This window comes from Rhinopithecus roxellana, chromosome 3 (assembly GCF_007565055.1).
Source record: "Rhinopithecus roxellana isolate Shanxi Qingling chromosome 3, ASM756505v1, whole genome shotgun sequence".
NCBI classification, from domain to species: Eukaryota; Metazoa; Chordata; class Mammalia; order Primates; family Cercopithecidae; genus Rhinopithecus; species Rhinopithecus roxellana.
The window spans coordinates 54,121,130-54,140,834 of record NC_044551.1 but is presented as its reverse complement, the minus strand read 5'-3'; the positions used below and the strand labels follow the sequence as shown (position 1 = coordinate 54,140,834).

Below are 19,705 nucleotides of genomic sequence, written 5' to 3'. Positions count from 1 at the left end.
ATTCGTGCTTCACTGGAGCCAGGTGCAGGTGAGCAGAGTCTGAATGCCAAAACTGTCTCTTGGGAGAGGGTCGGGTGGGAGCAAAGGAGTAGTACAGAGTGGGTTCCTGCAGCCCAGGGGACTAAGGCAAGCACTTTGGAGCTGAGCCATGGAAATCAGGTCAAAAAGTGTGCCGGAATGAGTAGGTGGACAGAATGAATTATGGGGGAAAAGGGAACTGGGTTCTTCGAAGATCCCAGGCAGAAGTGGGGCTGGGGGCAGGGGAAGGGAGCAGGAGGTACGATGACTTCCAAGCTCATTTTTCAAAGTATGTTTTCTCCCAGGCTTTTGACAGGATTATCTCCTCCAGTGTCTTAGTCAGCTCAGGCTGCCGTAACAAAATACCATACACTGGATGGCTTAAGCATTGATTTTCTTACAGTTCTAGAAGCTGTAAAGTCCAAGATCAAAGTACCAGCAGGGTTGGTGCCTGTTGAGGAAACTTCTCCTTGGTTTGCAAATGGCTTCCTCCTTACAGTGTCCTCACATGGCCTTTCCTTGGTGCATGGGGCACACACATACTCACACTCACATATGCACACACTCACATACACACACACTCACACTAACATATGCACACACACACAAACACACACACATACACTCACACACACATACACACACATACACTCACACACACTCACATACTCTCACACATACTCACACTCACATATACACACACTCACACATACACACACTCACACACACATACACACACATACTCTCACACATACACTCACACACACATGCCCACACACTCACAACCATGTACACACATACACTGTCACATGTACACCCACACAAACATATACACAGTCACACACTCTCACACACCCCTACACACACACTCACACATGAGGAGAGAGACTCTTCCTCTTCTTATGAGGCCTCCACTCCCACCATTAGGATCCCACACTCATCTAATTCTAATCACCTCCCAAAGGCCCCATCTTCCAACACCATCACTTGGGGGGTTAGGACTTTAACATATTGATTTGGGGGGAGGAACACACACATTTAGTCCATAATGTCTAGTCTCTTATTCCTCTGCAATCCTGGCTTTCTGTCACCCTGCTGGCCCATGTTGTTCATGTCCAGACACACCGTGCAGCTCAGCTCCAGAATGGGAACAGCAACTCGTTCCAACAACAATGCGCACTTTCAGGGCAGCCTGTCTCCCTTCCTCTTAAACTCAGCTTCTGACTCACCCTGCTTCTGCCCAGAACTAAATGGTGTCTGGACCCCACTCCCAAAGCAGGCTGTGTGTGAGAGGGAGGAAGGAGAGGAGAGAGGGTGGCTCCTTGGGGAGACACAGGTTGGGAGGATCTTAGAAGCTGGGTAAAGCTATAAAGGATATTATGATGGAGTCTGTGAGCAAATTGCTTAAACAATGCTGAGAAAGATCATCTGAAATCTAGAAAGATTAACAGAGTTACAGACACCAGTGGAATGAACTCTGGTTGCTGACCAGAAGAACAGGGTGGGGAGTGAGTGCTGGAAGAGAAAGAGGGTCCAGGAGGCCATCTGTAAACAGGGGCATGTGTAGCACGCTCAGTGGGCTGGGCCTGGCTGCTCCAAGATGTCTAATTGGGGTGGACAGATACACTCCATCCATGGAAAACAACCCTTTCCTGTCCAGATCAGAAGTTGCTGTCAGTGCTATGTCTATAAGTTCTGAAGCCCAGAGTCAAGACTAAAAGCCCGGGCCAGCAGCATTCAGGGATGGCGTCAGTAATCAGGCAGGAGCCTAGGCACAAACAAGCGGAAGTCCAGGGCTAAGCCATGAGCCAGGAATCAGCCTGGCGAGGAGCCAGGGGGCAGGTTGAGAGCAGTCACGGCCCCCACCAGCAGGGTGATCAATGGGTCAGAGGATGCTCTGCAGACAGACAGCAACCAGGAAGACAGAGATAACCATGAGCAAGGCTGGGAAGATAGGCCAGGATCACGGCCCATCTGCAGGAAGGGGAATGGGAAGTTGGCAGAGAACAGGATCAAGGAGGACAAGCATCTCGGATGGTCTCACTGCCAGTAAGAAAGCTGCTGGTTCTTGCATACTTGCATACTTCCTGTTGGAACAAAAAGCAAGTTCAAATCAGCCCAAGGCTTCTGGGTCTGTCCTAGGGACAGGATGGGAAGGGAACACTGTGCCTCTGTACCAGTTAGATGAGAGGGCCCCTCTAGGCAGATGCAGCCCTGGCTTGGCAAGCAGAAACATCTAGGAGAAGAAAAGAGCCCCATCTTCCAGGCAGATGGAGGAAGCACCCCACCCACAAGCTTAGTGAGCAGAGTGCAGTCTGGATTCAGTGCCCCCTATACCACAGCCAGAGCTTCGGTGCAACCACATGCGTAACCACATGTGATGACCCTGATGTGAAGCGCGGGAGGAGGGTCGATTCTGGTCCTGAGATACTTGCATACACTGGCCAGATCTTAGTGTTTTGACTGTAAGTCAGGACAATTTTGAGCTTCTCTTCTCTGAGTTCTCTGGCACCTTCTCAGACACAGGGGTTGTAAACGAGTCATCACCATGGGGGTATGAAGCATTAACACTGGGCTGATTTGGAACACAGGGGCAAGTGGGTGAGCCCAGGAGGCCTGGTGCATCTGCATCGTGGTGCCACCGCAGCCTGCCTCAGCAGTGGCTGGCTTATGCGGGGGGCAAGCTGGGAAAAGCTACCGAAAGGCACTGCTGCCAAAAATGCTGTTCCAGTTGGATGGCAAACCATGTTCCACGCCTTGGCGGCTGGAGAACAAAAACTCCTGCTGTGCTTCTTTTAAGATCAGGAAAATATCACCTTGCTATGGGGTTACTTCTGAAGATTTCATTAAAAGGCAGTGGTGGTCACAGCCTTGCCAACTTAGCTCCCTTCCCCAGGGGCGGTCATTGTCCCTGACCACTATGCTTTTGTTTTGCCACTCAGAGTAGCCCTTAAACTGCCTCTACTTCCTAATTTGTCATCCACCCATTTCCTTATCTTTCGATAGCAGCTTTCCCAAGTAGCGTGTTGGTTCTGGCAAGAGGCTCTTGACCTGGTTTCTGTTTCAGTTAGGTCTGTTTCCATAGGTCTGACCAGTTAGGTCTCTCTTATGCTATGCTTCTGTTCAATATTTCTTGAATGCTTGGCATGTGCCAGGCACTGTGGTAGGTGAATGCAGAGATGATTGACATGGTTTCTCCCCTTAAGGAGTTTACAGTATGATAGAAGACACAGAAACAAACCAGCAGTAGTGGGTAGTGGCTGCGTGCAGGCATATCCAGCATCCACTCTCTCTTTCCTCTTCCTAACAGAATCATAACACTGTTCTGGAATCTTCTCTCTCCTCTCCTCAAGAATCACCTCTCTCTTTCTCTCTCACTCTCTCTCTCTCTCTCTCTCTCACACACACACACACACACACACACAGCCTGCGTTGGAGGTGAGGTCCAGTGACTATCTGGTGGATAAGACCAGAAGCAGGATGAGTCAGAGGTGGCGTTTAAGTGGAAGGGAGCTGGGCCCGCACTGAAAGCCCACACTGGCACTGGATGGACCATGTTATTGGATCCACTCTGGAGCTGAGCTGTATGGCGTGAGCGACACGGGCCAGCAGGACTGAAGAGAAAGCCAGCGTGCAGCTGTGCTTCGTTCATTTTCACTGCCATAAACTATATAGTATGAATATACCATAATTTATTCATATTCATGAGTTCAATTACTCATTCAGTCAATGGACATCTGAGTTCTTTCTAGCTTCTCAAAATTGTGTTTCTTTGAGAGGGGTTGTTTGCTTTTGCTATTATGATAAACAATGCTGCTGTAAACATTCCAAAATAGGTCTCCTGGTACACATGGGGAAGTTCACATTTGGGGGTAATCCAAATTGTCTTCTCCATGATGGTACAATTGGCATTTCTACCAGCAGGCGTTAGGGTTCCGTTTGCTCCATATCCTCACTCACACTTTGTTTTATGACACTTATGATTTTTTTAAATCTAGCAATTTACATTGCAAATTTGAACTTGAATTTTTCTGATATTAATGAGATTAAACGTATTGTGAACATTGGTCATTTGTGTTTCTGCTTCTCTGAAAGCTTATTCAAGGCTTTTGCCCATTTCATCCAGAGAAGACTGATGTTGGCTTGGACCAACATAGTGGCAATGGGGTGGTGAGCAGTGGCCAGTGAAAAGAAGCACTGTGTTGTTATAAAGGAATACCTGAGGCTGGGTAATTTATAAAGGAAAAACAGTTTATTTGACTCATGATTCTGATGGCTGGAAAATTCAAGATTGGGCATCTGCATCTGGTGGGAGCCTCAGGCTGCTTCCAATTGAGGCAGAAGGCCAAGAGGAGCCAGTCTGTGTAGGGACCACAGGGTGAGTGAGGAGGCAGGAGAGAGTGGGGAGGTGCCAGGCTCTTTAGCAACCAGCTCCGTGGGAAGTAATGGAGTAAGAAGTCTATTAGACTCTATTAAGGTATTAACTCCATTAGGGCACTAATCTATTCAGGAGGGATGCATCCCCATGACCCAAACGTCTCCCATTGGGCCCCACCTCCAACACTGGGGATCAAAAAATTTCAACATGAGGTTTGGAAGAGAAAAACATCTCCAAACCACAGCAGCTCTGACAGGATTTGCTGATGGACCGTGTGAGGTGTGAGAAACGATAAAGACTGATTAGTCCTAGAGACATGCCTGAACCACAGGAAGGATGTTGTTGCCTTTGCTGAGATGGGAAGAAGGGAGGCAGATCAGGCTGGAGGTAATGCAAGGAGCTCAATATTGGACATGATGTTTGAGGTTTCTATGAGACATCTCAGAAGTGGTGTCCTGTAGCCTGCTGGATGGAGAAGACTGGAGTTCAGAAGGGTGGCTCCAAATGATGCTAGACATTTGGATGTATCACTCAGGATTGCCACAGAAAACAGTGGAATACTCAAAGTAGGAACATTTAAGGAGGGTTTATTTACAAAGGAACTGTTTTTACAGGTGGGGGTACAGGGAACACAAGAGCTGGTAGAACACCAGTGCTCTACTTGAAATATCAAAGAACAAGGGAGATAGGGGTTACAGGAACTTGGAGGTGGAGAACTGGATCAAGACAGATACTTTACCCAGACATGGTGGCTCAAGTCTGTAATCCCAGCTACCAGGGAGGCTAAAACAGAATGATCACTTGAGCCTAAGAGGTCAGGGATGCAATGAGCTACGATCATGCCACTGCACCCCAGCCTGGGCAACAGAGTGAGACCCTATATTTAATAATAATAATAATAATAATAATAATAATAATAATAAAAACCAAGGAGGTCCATGAGAGACATTATCTTTGGTTGAATGTCTTCACACAGTTGGGGCTGAGGGAAAAAAGGCTCAATATCACTCTTCTCTTTCCCCTTAATATCTTGCAACCACTCACCATTAGTTACAACCAGCCAGAATCCAGAAGGCACAGAGGCCTGCAGATAAAGTACATACCAGCCAACCTGCCGGGTAGAGACCAGGGCAGAGAAAGGTGGAGAATCTATCCGGAGGGAAAGAGGCATTACCTGGAGCAAGCAGAGAAGCTGGTATTGCTGGGATTTATAGCCAGGAGACTCGGTGAGATGACTAGAGAAGGCATGCAGATGGAAAAGATCTTGCAGAGGTCTGGGACTAAACTCTGGATTAGTCCAGTTTCTAGAAGCTGGATAGGCACGGAGGAAGCAGCAAAGGAGACTGATAAGAAGCAACTCCAGGAAGGTATGGTGTCTGGGAAGCCAAAGAAAAAAATGATTACACAGAGAGAGCATTAAATGTATCACCTGCTAGGACCTGGATAGGTCCAGGAAGATGAGGCCTAAGAACTGACCACTGGACACAGCAAAGCAGAGATCATTGTTGACCTTGACAAGAGCAATGGTAGTGGGAGGGGGACTTCACTGAAGTGGGTCTGAGAGAGGAATTAAAGACTTGAGAATAGACAACTCTTTCAAGGAATTCTGCTATAAATTGTAAAATTACATATAAAGAGATGAGGGACATGGGTGGTCAATTGAAGGAAAAGTAAATCAAGACAGGCTTTGTTGTTTTTAAGATGAGAGGAAATAACACCCTGTTTGTATATTAATAGGAATGATCCAGTATAAAGGCAAAAATTGGATGATGCAGAAGAGAAGTGAATTGCTGGGCAATGCCCTGGAACAAACAAGGAGGGGTGGTGCCTGGAGCATAAGGAAAGGGCTTGGGTTGAGTTAACAGCTTGGAGAGGTCATCTCTACAAACAGGAGGGATGAGATGGTGGAGTGTGTGTGTACAGATGCTTGTGGGTGTGTAGATATGATGAGTGGTTTGTGGTAAGGAGGTTCATTTTTGATTGTGTCCATTTTCTCAGTGCAACAAAAAGCAAGGTCATCAGCTAACAGAATCTGGGAGAAGTTGGTGTTTTGCGAAGAGAGGAAATAATGTGAAGCAGTCCGCTAGTTTAGCAATCATCAAACTTTTTTTGCTTTCATACCTCCTAAAATAATTTCGAAAAATGATATTTCCTCATATATTTTTTAAGTGGCAACTAAAATTTTTCATTATAAATTTAAATCATTGCAAAAGATGTAATTTCATTTATATAACCAGCTGGGAAGAGAACGACTTTTGTTAAAGCAAAGTTATGGAATTTTTGAAACTCTTCTGAGTTATGTAGCATAAATCACAAATATTATTTCCAAAAAGTGTTTTTACAAATATTTTTATATCTATTATGAAAAATTATTTTTAATGATCTATCAACTGACAATGTAATTAGTTCTTGTTCAGTTTAATGAAAAGCAAAGAATAGGAAACTGAGCTGCAATAATTATATTCCCCAATAATACTCATTTGTTTTCTTAACACAAATACCAATATTTCAGATGGTTTCTGTATCTAATTCCTTATGCACTTGGCCATGGAGCATACTAAGATTCATAACAGATAAGAAAAATGTATTTTTCCTATTTTCATAAAAAGAGAAGAGCAATTGTGAAAGGAGACTCCTAAATTCCAGATGTTCTCAGGCAAGGTAATTTGGGGAAAGTGTAAATTTGCAAAGTGACTCCCTTAAAAGCATCCTTGCCAACGTGTCTCTTAGAAATTCTTCATGTATCATTTGATTAAAATTGTAATTAAACATATATATATATATATATATATATATATATATATATATAACATAAAAAACATAAAATGTTTTTTAGCCATTTTGAAGTGCAATTCAGTGGCATTAAGTGCATTTACATTGTGGTGCCCCCATGACTGCTACACATCTCCAGAACTTTTTCATCATCCCAAATGGAAACTCTGTTTCCATTAAACAACTCCCCAGCCATTAGCAACCAGTGTTATCATTTTGTCTCTGTGAAACTAACTATCCTAGGTACCTCACACAATATTTGTTTTTTTGTGACTGGCTTATTTCAATTAGTGTAGTGTCTTCAAGATTCATCCATGCTGTAGTATGTATCAGACTATCACTCCTTTTAAAAGCTGAATAATATTCGTGTGTGTGTGTGTGTGTGTGTGTGTGTGTGTGTGTGTGATTTTATTTTTCCATCTATCCATGGATATTTGGGCTGTTTCCACTTTTTGGCAATTTGAATAATGCTTCTGTGAACATGATGTATACAAATACATATTTATTTAAGCCTCTGCTTTTAATTCTTTTGGATATATACCCAGAAGTGAAATTTCTGGATCATAGGGTGATTCTATGGTCATTTATCCATTTTGAAGACACTTGTCTAAGAGAAGGGAAGCAAGGGTGAACCAAAAGAAGATATTATAATTGCAGGGCTTTCATAGGGCTCAACTGAGATTGGCAATCTGAATTTAAAGTAAAACCAGTCAGCAAATTTGTGTTATTGTATTCCAGCACATCCAGTTGCGCAGGTGCAAGTATATAGGTTAGAGGAAGTGTTGGATAGAACCATGAATTCGGTTTAGTCAGACCATAATGTTAAAGCAGGAAAAATGCAAAGGATTTGAGCATATGCCTATAATCTGAGTGGTTATAATTATTGACTGTGGAATACAAATTGAGTAAGGATTTGAAAAGCATTTTATACATTTTTCCATATAGACCTGACAAATTCTCGGTTATATTAATTTCTAGATTCTTTATAAATAAAAACCTTTTAATACATGTTTTTCCAACTGTTTGTTTTTACATACTAATCATATATTAAACCAGCCTAAAAACCTCTCTTTTAAGCCCCAATTCTTGGTATATAGGATGCATTGGGTTCTTTTGTAGGTGGTCATATCCTCCATAAATATTAGGAGTCATGTTTCTTGCTTTTCAATTCTTACAGTTTTCTTTCTTTTTCATGTCTTGCTGTGTAAGTCCTGTATAATGTTAAATAAAGAACTGGTGACAGATGACCATTATTATCTAAGGACTGATTTTAAATGGATGCTTCTAACATTTCATCATTAATAAAGACATTTACTCCAGGTTTTTGGTAGGTACTTTATCTCATAAGGAAGCTCATAAGAGTTGGCTAAGAGTTTTCTTTTTAATCATGATTAAATATTTTGAAGTTTTTTTGTATTAGTTTGTTTTCACACTGCTATAAAGACATACCCAAGACTGGGTAATTTATAATGGAAACAGTTTTAATTGGCCCACAGTTCTGAATTGCTGGGGAGGCCTCAGGAAACTTACAGTCATGGCAGAAGGCAAAAGGGGAAGCAGGTACATTCTTCACAAGGGGGCAGGACAGAGTGAGTGTGAGCACAGGAAAAACCGCCACTTTTAAAAGCGTCGCATCTTGTGAGAACTCACTCACTATCACGAGAACAGCATGGGGGAAACTGCCTCCGTAATCCAATCACTTCCCTCCCTCGGCATGTGGGGACTTCAGATCCCTCCCTTAACACAAAGGGATTACAACTCGAGATGAGATTTGTGTGGGGACACAAAGCCAAACCACATCATTTTTTCAAATGTGTTTTCTGTATCTACTGAGATGATCACATGGTTTTTCTCTAATGATTGGTTAATGGGTGGATTATATTTATGGAATTTTTAATATTAAATGATTCATCCATTTCTCATATGATCCTAACTTGGTCATGATGTAATACATTTTTTATCTTACTGGAGTCTTTTAATATTCACAATATAAGTAAACAGAGTTCAAAACACCCATTTTACAGACAGGAAACTGAGAAGTAGGGAAATACGGAATATGCATGAGATTTACATCCAGCGGGTAGCAGAACAAGGATTCAAACCCCGGTCTGTCTGATGCTGAACTGATGTGCTTTCCACCAACTATTCTCTTTGAGGCAGAAACCAGATCTTTCTTAAATGTCTCAAGTGGCTGGGGCAGTGCTATATTCATAGTACTTATTCAAGAATTTGTGTTGAATAAATACTAAATGACTGCTCCAGGACTCTACGGATTCTTTAAATATTCCTTAGCTAAAAAAAATTTACACCTTCTCATAAAATTAGTTCATCTTAGGTATTCGTCATAAAATGATGTGAAAGGTAAACAGAAGAAAAGATCTATAAAAGAAGAAAAGTAGTTCTTTACTACTATAGTTCTTGAAATTCTCTGTCACATTGGAATGGATAAAAAAGTAGAGTCTCTCTACATCCTATTTTGCCAAAATAGGATGAAGTAGTCAACTGTTATAGCCAAAATAATATTTCACTGCTAATAGAAAAACAGGCAGAAAAAACTACCTTGTCACCTTTTCTGGGAAAAGGAAAAATAAAGTTGTATTTCATCCTTAATTTTCCACCTTGTGGACAAAAATAAAAGGAAAATTACTTCTGGGCAATACTGCACATATTATAGAATAATGAGCCATCTTAAGCAGTTGGGCAAGAAGCAGAACAACAAATGTTCACTCCAGAAAGAAGAGAATCATGCAAAAATAATAGTGTTGTTTTCAGAAGTAAAACTTAAAAAGAAATCAAAAGGGAGATACAATCAGATACACTATCATGGGCCAACTAAGAATGCCACATATATCATTGTTAAAGAGACAGTGTGGCACTTGGGCATACACTGGAAATTTGGCACTTGGAAGCTGATCTGACTCATATGTGGCTCCTCACTGCCCTCATGGCCCTCTCTACCTGCAGCACCAAATCAAACCGTTTCATACCAGCTTTCTCCTCTCTCTCTCTGTCTTTTAATTAATTAATTGAACACTCCAACAAGTTTTTCTATAAAGCCAGCTAGTAAGATGGTCCCAAACACACCAATTCAATCAACTTTCAAGACTGGCTTCTAACCGCAGTGGCCCTTCTGTGTCTCTATGTGGGAAAAATTATTAAGATGGCCCCCAAGATTCTCACCCCCTGGTGTATATGCCCTGAATAATTCCCTTCCCTTGAGTGTGAAGGCACTTATGGATATAATGGAATATCACTCTCTATATCAATAGGTCATGATGAATGGCAGAAGGTATAAACAGATGTAATTAACAGCCCTAAGTAGTTAACTTTGAGATAATAAAAAGACAGATTATGCCAGGTGGGCCTAACCTAATCAGGGAGACCTTACAAGAGTTCAGATATCTGAAGTGAGAGAGATTTCTCCTGCTCATGTTGGAAAGGCAGACAGTCATGTTGTGAACTGCTAATACAGGACATGTAGCAAGAATCTGAGGGCACCCCCAGAACCCAGAGTAGTCCCCAAACAACGACCAGCAAGAAGCTGGGACTTCACTCCAACAACCCAAAGCAACTGAATTCTGCCAAGGACCAGTGAGACCAGCAAAGGATGGGAAGCCTCTGAGGGCCTTGCAGCCCTGGCTGACCCTTGATTCCAGCTAAGTGAGACCCTGAGCAGAACGCCCACCTAGCTCATACCCAGACTTCCCATCTGGGGAAGCTCTTTGATAATAGATGTATGCTATTTGAAGTCACTATGTTTGGGGTATTTTCTAATGCAGAAATAGAAAACTAATGAATTTATCACTGAGCCTTAATATTTGAGAAAAATATGCCTAATCCAAGGTTTGGAGGTACTGTGAGGATTTATTAGGTAATGTGAGAGAAGACGCAAGAGGCCTTCTTTGTAAGACAGAAAAAGATGTCTCCATTGTTTTGGTTGAGGGCATGTGATCTCCATTCATGCTGTTCATCAAGCATTTCCAGCAATCCCCCACTGTAGATGCGGACAGCCCTGCACAGTAATCCCCTTATCTGAGGTTTCATTTGTCAGGGCTGTTACCCATAGTAAATGGCAGTCAACCGAGGTCTAAAAATATTAAATGGAGATTCACGCGTCTCCTTGTCCCCGCAGGTCAGCTCCGCTGAAGGGGCCGCCAAGGAAGAGCCCAAGAGGAGATTGGCGCAGTTGTCAGCTAAATCTCCTGCAAAAGTGGAAGTGAAGCTGAAAAAGGCAGCAGTGAAGGATAACTCTTCAGACAAAAAAGTGCAAACAAAAGGGAAAAGGGGAGCAAAGGGAAAACAGGCCGAAGTGGCTAACCAAGAAACTAAAGAAGATTTACCGCAGAAAACGGGGAAACGAAAACTGAGGAGAGTCCAGCCTCTGATGAAGCAGGAGAGAAAGAAGCCAAGTCTGATTAATACCATACACCATGTCTTATCAGTGGTCCCTGTCTCCCTTCTTGTACAATCCAGAGGAATATTTTTATCAACTATTTTGTAAATTCAAGTTTTTTAGTAGCTCTAGAAACATTTTAAGAAGGAGGGAATCCCACCTCATCCCATTTTTTAAGTGTAAATGCTCTTTTTTAAGAGGTGAAATCATTTGCTGGTTGTTTATTTTTTGGTACAACTAGAAAATAGTGTGGGATATTGAATTATGGGAGGCTTCGACTGTCTCGGGTGTCAGCTTAACATTCCATAGATGGGGGGTTAGTTTTTATATCCTAGAATACAAAGCAGATTAAATGGCAATATGGAGTCAGTCCTGCATTTAATGTCTTAAACATTTTATTTTACTTCTATTCTCATGTTTTTTAGTAGAATTGTTTCCTAAAGAAAACTACTCCTTGATCATGGTGCTCCCTGTCAGAATTGTGTGCACTCTGTAACATCTTTGGTTGTGGTAGTCCTGTTTTCCTGATAACTTTGTTACTGTGCTGTGAAAGATTACAGATTTGAATATGTAGTGCGCATGCTATTCAGTTGTGACCTGGTGGGCCATATGTAACAGCCGACCAACATGTGAAGATACTGGTACTTGATAGCCTCTTAAGGAAAATTTGCTTCCAAATTTTACGTTGGAAAGTCACTGGAATAACTTTAAAAAAGAATTACAATACATGGCTTTTTAGAATTTCATTACATATGTTAAGAATTGTGTACAAATTGAAATGTCTGTACTGATCCTCAACCAATAAAATCTCAATCATGAAAAAATATATATATTTAATGGAAAATCCCAGAAATAAACACTTCATAAGTTTAAATTGTGAGCCATTCTGAGTATTGCAATGAAGTCTCTGATCTTCCCAGTCTGTCCCACCAGGGATATGAATCCTCTCTTTGTCCAATGTCTCCATGCTTTAGATGCCCACTCATTAGCCAGTTAGTAGCCATCTCAGTTGTCAGATGGGAAAAACATAAGGTTTGGTACTATCAGCAGTTTCAGGCATCCACTGGAGTCTTGTCTGTTTGCCTTGGTGTAATCCTTGTTGGACGGATGATGTGCATGATGTCAGCAATGAGATGGAAGCAGAGGTGATATGTATCATTTCTGGGCCACAGCACTTGACCAATCCAAGACTCTCCAGAGCTCTCTTTCTCTCTGCTATAGTGCACAGCAGTGTTCCTGATAACCTGGGTCTACACTGAAGACATGTGGGGTGGATCCTATTCTCTCATTATGCACCTGTAGTGTGAATAAAGTCTTTGTTATTTTAAAACACTATAATTGTATGGTTGTTTGTTACTGCGGCATAACTTAGCCCATTCTGACTTGAATAGGGGCTTACCGAACTACACAGCCCAAAAAGATAGCCAGAGACACAGAAATGAAAAGATAAGATAGGAGGGCATACAACAGCTTTCATGTTTTCATATGTCTAAGTTATTTCCGCTCCTCATTGTAAAAAACAAACACCTGAAGTAAGTGCAAGCAGGAAAGAAAAACATGAGAATGTTAGACGCCTCATCTATGTTGAAAAGCATGGAAATAGCAGGAAATGGCACTAATGTCTGAGAGAAGGTCAGAACCAGCTGAGTGGTTGGCTCTTTTCTCTACTCTCCAGTGAAGAGTAGGGGAAGCTTTTCTTGCACAACTCTCCTTAGGACAAATGCCATCATCAGTCTTTAGGGTTCCCATGGTCCCTTAATTGCTGGAGGCTGGAAGGCCGAGTCTTCATGTCCTGCTGTGCAAGAGTGCCAAAGATAATTTAGAGCAACTGTGTTTATCCAGCAGAAACAAACAACACAAACAAACAGAAAGTCTAATGGTGGGGTGGGGGGAAGGTACTACCAGAAGAAAAAAGAGATGGGCAGTAAAATCCTGTTTTAGAAAAGGAGAGAAGCAGCATCGGGCTAATAGGAAGATGTGTGTTATGTGATCAGTTTGATCAGTTTTAAGGGTCTTTTGAAAGTAGTTCAGATGGGTTCTGAGGCAAATACTAAACTTAGATCTTAAAGATAGAGGTTCTGGTGAAATGTTCTTTGGGAAATTAGCAGAAATTCCATTCTAGCAGGTTTGGATTTTGAAGATAAAAATACCACTGGCTCTGTGAACAGTGGGATACTTAAAGCAGACATGTATAAATTAAGCTAACCTTATGTATATCTTCTCAAAGTGTTATTCTGCTCAGATGACATCAATAATGTATAGCCAAGGAAATGAATTGAGGAGGGAAAGAGCGCCTGACTAGCACCTGGTAACTCTTGACCAATTATAATAGAACTGACTAAACTCTACTTCTCAGACAGTTAAATTTCATCAAAAAGATACGTCACCAAGAACTAGAGCTGGGCACTATTACTTGTGGAACATGTTTCAATTTGAATATATTAGCTGTGTCTACATAGGAAGAGGAAATGGAATTCTGGAGAAATGAACTTGGTAATTCAGGCCATAAGCTTATATTTACAAAGAAAACATAAAGTAATCGTGACAAAATAGGTTGTTCAATTGAGTCACCTAAGGCAATTGCTTCAATTCCCTCACTCCACCTTTTTCTATAGATGTGTAGTCATAGTTATGGGGAATGATAAGAATATTGTGGATGGCTGAATGTTGTCCCAGGGGACACACTCCTAGTAAGAGCCCCAAAGCTACTGTATCTGCAAATATTTGCCTGCTAGTCATAGGCTCTTCTCACTCTAATGCTAGGTGATTGGACCAGCATACAGCTACTACAGGCAAGCTAGGTACTGTGTTTTTCAGGTTCTATCTGTATCTCTCTGGACCTGGGCGATCAAGTCATCTGGATGATGAGAACAGAGTACAGCATTCTTTAAAGGAATGCCATTCTGCTCTCACAAAGTCAGTAACAGGGAGAAGTAGCTTAGGATACATTTAAACGTAACTAACTGTATCATATTTAACAAATTAATGAGCTTATCACCAAAGATACTAACATAGGCATGTGCTGACCTCTCACGCACCACCTGAAATTGTAAAGAGGTGGCGCAAAAGAGGTAGTTTGGGTGTTCTGAATGAATCACTTGCTTTCTAGAACCAGTTACCTTCCCCCTGGTTTCTCAGCTTTTCTTCTAAATAGCAACGCTGATGCTTTATTAGTTAATCAATAAGACATGATACAGAGTATGGTTATCATAAAATAATCATGCCCTGGAGCATTTTGAGGCATGAGCCACTTGCCTCTAATCAGATTGGGTTGAGATTACCTTTGGATAATCACACTCCTGGGAACCGTCTCATTTCTATTATGAGTACCTTTTATAATAGGGAAAAATGTACATTTCTGCAAGGGAGAAAATGAAGTTGGCAGTGTATACCTAGCAATCATTTCAGTTGAGCTGAGAAACATTCCTCTTTTTGAATAAAGTCAAACTATGCTTCGTCTATTCAAGCTATGTCAGAGAAAAGAGGCACCTCACATGCAGTGTGGGAGATGCAATACAATGGAAACTGTATTTTACTTTGGCGTTGCAAGCTTCAAATTACATGCAAACATTCAAAAAGGGCATTTGAAACTTGGCATGCATGTTTATAAATGGCACATTTTGAATCTGGAGTGGGTTTAGGTGTCTAGGTTACAATAACAGATGATCTCCCATGTAAAAATGGAACAAAGACTTTCTTTAGCTTCCTATAGAGAAAGATGTTCATTTCGGCTTCAATTATAATACTAGGCACACTGGAGATTCTGTTAAGAGCAATTTCTGTCTATTCCTCCTTATCCTGACCAGTCAAAAATTTCAATCAAATGACGTATATTGGAAAGTTAAAGACAGAAAAGCCCAGTGAGGCATGAAATACACTTTACAACAGTGTGCATAGCACTTAGTCTATTGGTTTTAAATGATGGAAAAATCTATTTAAAATGTTAGATGAACACACTGCAGGCTGCAGAGATGATTATAAACTCTTAGAGCTGTAGGTTTTAATCCTATTTTTTTACACATAGTATTTATATCCAGGAAGTTTTAACATGGGATAAATGATAAAGAAAAAAATGATGGTGAAATACTTATGTTAATTACTCTGTGATGGAAGTAAATTTTTGTAACAAATAATGAAAGTGAGAGACAAGAAAGCCAGACCTTATTACTGCCATATTGGTAGAATCAGATGCCTAATATTCCGTGTGTTATTTTTTTTTAGCTATATAGCTCTCGTAATAAAACACAGGTTGATCTTCTGAATGAAAGGAGAAAGGTGGGACAGAGTAAAGAGAAAGAGTCTCATTTACGGATTTGTTAGATTAGAATTAAATTTAGCTTCTATATGGCAACACTGCATTTGATTAATGATACCCCCTTTCAATGCTGCTATTTCAAGAGCCTCAGAATGTCTGTCTGGGGTCCAACAATTGCTTAATCCTTCCTACTATTTCATTTCCTCCAAATTCTACTTGATCTCTACAAAACAGTAAGGACAGCTGGGCTCCTGGCTTGAAAGAAATAAGGCCTGGCCAGAAAGAAACCAAGTAAGGATTTGTACTAGTCATTAAAAATTCAACTCACAGGATGAGATAGAAGAGTCCATTTTTAATTCAGAGAGCAGAAAGGCTCCCTACCTCAGATTTCCCCAAGTTGGTAGATTACTTGCGTTTTCTGCTAATACTGTCATTTTCCCTTTCCCAGAAGAGCCCAGAGACAGCCCCAACACAAACTGTGCTGCCACCCCACACCCCCCAGAATGAAAGTCAGCCAAGGGCTACATAGATGGAGCTAGAATGAAAGGGCCTGAGAACAGGCTCATCTTCTAGAAGTCAAGCCTGGCACTGCCCTGGACTGGGATGGGACTTCACCATTTTGACATCCCAGCTCCATTAATTCACTTCAACCTTGACTCTAATGTCACCACTGCCCTGAACAACTTTCTCTAAGGCCACCGCATAGTTAAGCAAGTGGACTGCACCAACGTCCTCCTTGGTTGCTGCTACATTTGACTCTCTTAATCACGCTGTTCTTGAAATTTCTTCTTACTTATGGGACATTTCACTATTACTGTCTCTCCTACATTCAGTTTGCTAGGTCCTCTTTCTTCCCTAAATACTCAACATCTTCCCAAGACCAAGAGCATTTTTGGCCCTTCGTTTTCCTCTCCGGGTAATGAACCCTCTCTCATAGCATCTACTATGTCAAATCCACAAGTCTGACTTTTACCCATGACTAGCTTATTGTCTTCCACTAACATGCAAACCTCACAAAAACTGAGCTGACTTATTGTGGTGTGCAGAATTCTAAGATGGCTCTCTGTGTGTGATTTCTGCCCCCTGGTATTCAGACCTTTGTGTATCCTCTTCCCTTAAGTGTGGATAGAAGCTGTGACTTGCTTCTAATTCACAGAATATGGCAAAGGTGAAGGAACTTAGCAGATGTAATTCATCTCCCTAATCAGTTTACCTTGAGTTTATTAAAAGGGGAACTATCCTAGGTAGACCCAGCCTAATCAGTTGAGACCTTTAAACCCAGGTGCAGGCCTTCCCTGAAAGAAGAGCCTCAAAGCAAGAGACACTCTCCTGTTGACTATGAAGAAGCAAACGGCCATGTTGTGAACTGCTGATGGAGAGGACAGCATCTAGGAGCTAAGGGCCTCAGTCCGATAATCATAAGGAACTAAATGCTGCCAATAATTTGAATAAGCCTAGAAAAGGCTGCCAAGCTCCAGGTAAGAACATCAGCCTGGGCCAGACTCAGTGGCTCACACCTGTGATCCCAGCACTTTGGGAGGCCAAGGCGGGCAGATCACGAGGTCAGGAGATCAAGGCCATCCTGGCTAACATGGTGAAACCTGTCTCTACTAAAAATATAAAAAGCAATTAGCCAGGTGTGGTGGCGCATGCCTCTAGTCCCAGCTAATCGGGAGGCTGAGGCAGGAGAATGGTGTGAACCCGGGAGGCAGAGCTTGCAGTGAGCCGAGATCGCGCCATTGCACTCCAGCCTGGGTGACAGAGCAAGACTCCTTCTCAAACAAAACAGAACAAAACACATCAGCCTGGCTGCCCACGCAACTCTAATAGAGGACCCAGCTTAGCTGTGCCAGGACTCCTGACCCATGGAAATTGTGTATTGTGTAAATTCAATAGGTTGTGGTAAATTGTTTTACAGCAATAGAAGACTTAACTTTCTAACTGCTTTCTTATGGTCCACTTGGGCTCAAAGCTTTGAAGTTACCTATGACTCTTTCCTTTCATCACATACCAAGATCTGTCACTTATTCTTGGCCAATATCTACTGAATTCAACTGCATTCCTTTATTTTATTCAAATCCTTCATTTATTCAGTACATATTTGTTCAGCTCTGGGTATGCAATGATAAATGAGACAGGTATGGTTCCTGACATTATGCAAAGTAAAGTTTAGTGGATAAAATAAACTAATAATTGAACATATAATTGCAAGGTGCTTTTAGAGAACTCTGGAGGGAACTTTAACCTAGTCTGGTTGGGAAGGAAGTAAAGCAGGCCTTACTACCTCAAGCCTGAATAATTATACTAGGCTTCTCATTCCTCCAGGCAGTTACACACAGAATTTCTGGGCTCATCTTTCTCAAAGATATTTTCCAACTTGAGGAAATTGTCTCCTGTTTGAAGACTTTCAATGGCCCCCTATTACCTCACAGACACAATAAGGAAAACATTGATAATGCTGTAGCAAATGTCATTGTGCCTCATCTAATAAAGGCCCAGAGAGTTTTAGAAACTTGAGTGAAGCCACAGAAATGGTAGAAACAAGATCAAATTCCCTCTGAGCAAACCCTGCATCAAATCCTCTTTATACACTATAGCTACCTCTTTGATATTGTAAAATGTAACCATTTTTCTCTAATCATAAGTATGGAGCTTACAAATGTTACAGATAAATCAGGTAATGTTCCCAAATAAAAAGTACTTAACCTAATTTTTCCCTTGGGAACAATTCGATTAGCCTACATGCTTAAAGCTAATCTAAGATCAATGTTTGATTAATATGCCTGCGTTCACAAGCCTGGGACTATAAAATAAGGGTCACATTTACACTTCTACCTTAATTACAATAACTCTGAAACTCCCACCTGCTAAAGAAGAATACAGCAGTAGTGGATACCTCTTGGTGCTCCACCCAGCTCACTACTAAGTTTGGGGTTTTTAAGGAGGGACAGCTTTCCTTTTCGTCAAAGAATTGCCCTCAGGAACCGCTTCATTAAGAAGGCTATTCCAATCCTCCACACTTGGGACCTGAGGGCAAACATCAGCAAATGACTGCCCGAGATGTGTAGTACAAAAGGCCAATTCTGTGATGTGATCCACTTTCTAGAATCCGTGCATGGAGTCTGATGGAAGCTAACTTCCAGCTGAGACCTCGTTCTTGAGTAGCTTTCTTCCCCTTCCCTGTCCTGCTTCTCTCATGCACTTCTCCCAAGAACAGTGCTCAAATCAGTCACTTGGGCAAGAATTCCCATCTCAGGCAAGGCTTTTAAGTAACCTATCCCCAAAGGAGAAACTAACTCTGAGTATTCCTCATTTGTTTCTGTAAGCCACCGAGGGAGCCTCCTAGGTGCCTACTAACCAATCTGTCATGGCAGCCTCATCGATGTCCTCCACCTTTTCCTCTCCCATGCAGATGTCCTTACCACTGCTCAGGTACCTGGTTGACTGAACTCCACAATGGTTTCTGCTGAAGGCTTGCACCTTGAGAACAACAATGTTTATGCTAAGGATGCTGGTTATTGGAGGTTCCCCAAACTGGCAATGGTCAAGATGCTGCAGGCCACCTGACTTCCACACAGAGCTGGAAGAATGGCCTTTTTCCTCGCTTTCTGGACACTCATTCATGGAGGCCCTAGAGCAGGTCTGTTTTTGTCCAGAGTTTCAGGAGGTCTGATTTCTGGATTTTATTTCTGTAATCCTGAGGGATCAATCCCATTTCTAGGGGCAGGTGGCAAAGCTGACAGCATCCCTTTAAAATCTTCTTACAGCCTATGCCCTCAACCGAACATATCCCTCCTATTCCAGCTAAAAAACAAAAGCCCTGCTGGTGAGCATGAGTGCATGGGGAGGAAGCCTTATCTACACCAGCATCTTCTGGCACCGTATTCAG

General features: G+C 41.9%; 1 pseudogene; it reads left to right on the top strand.

Annotated features, from left to right (window-relative positions):
• The first annotated feature begins 1,577 nt into the window (after positions 1-1,577).
• LOC115896351 lies at positions 1,578-11,587 on the top strand (annotated as a pseudogene).
• The last annotated feature ends 8,118 nt before the right edge of the window (positions 11,588-19,705 follow it).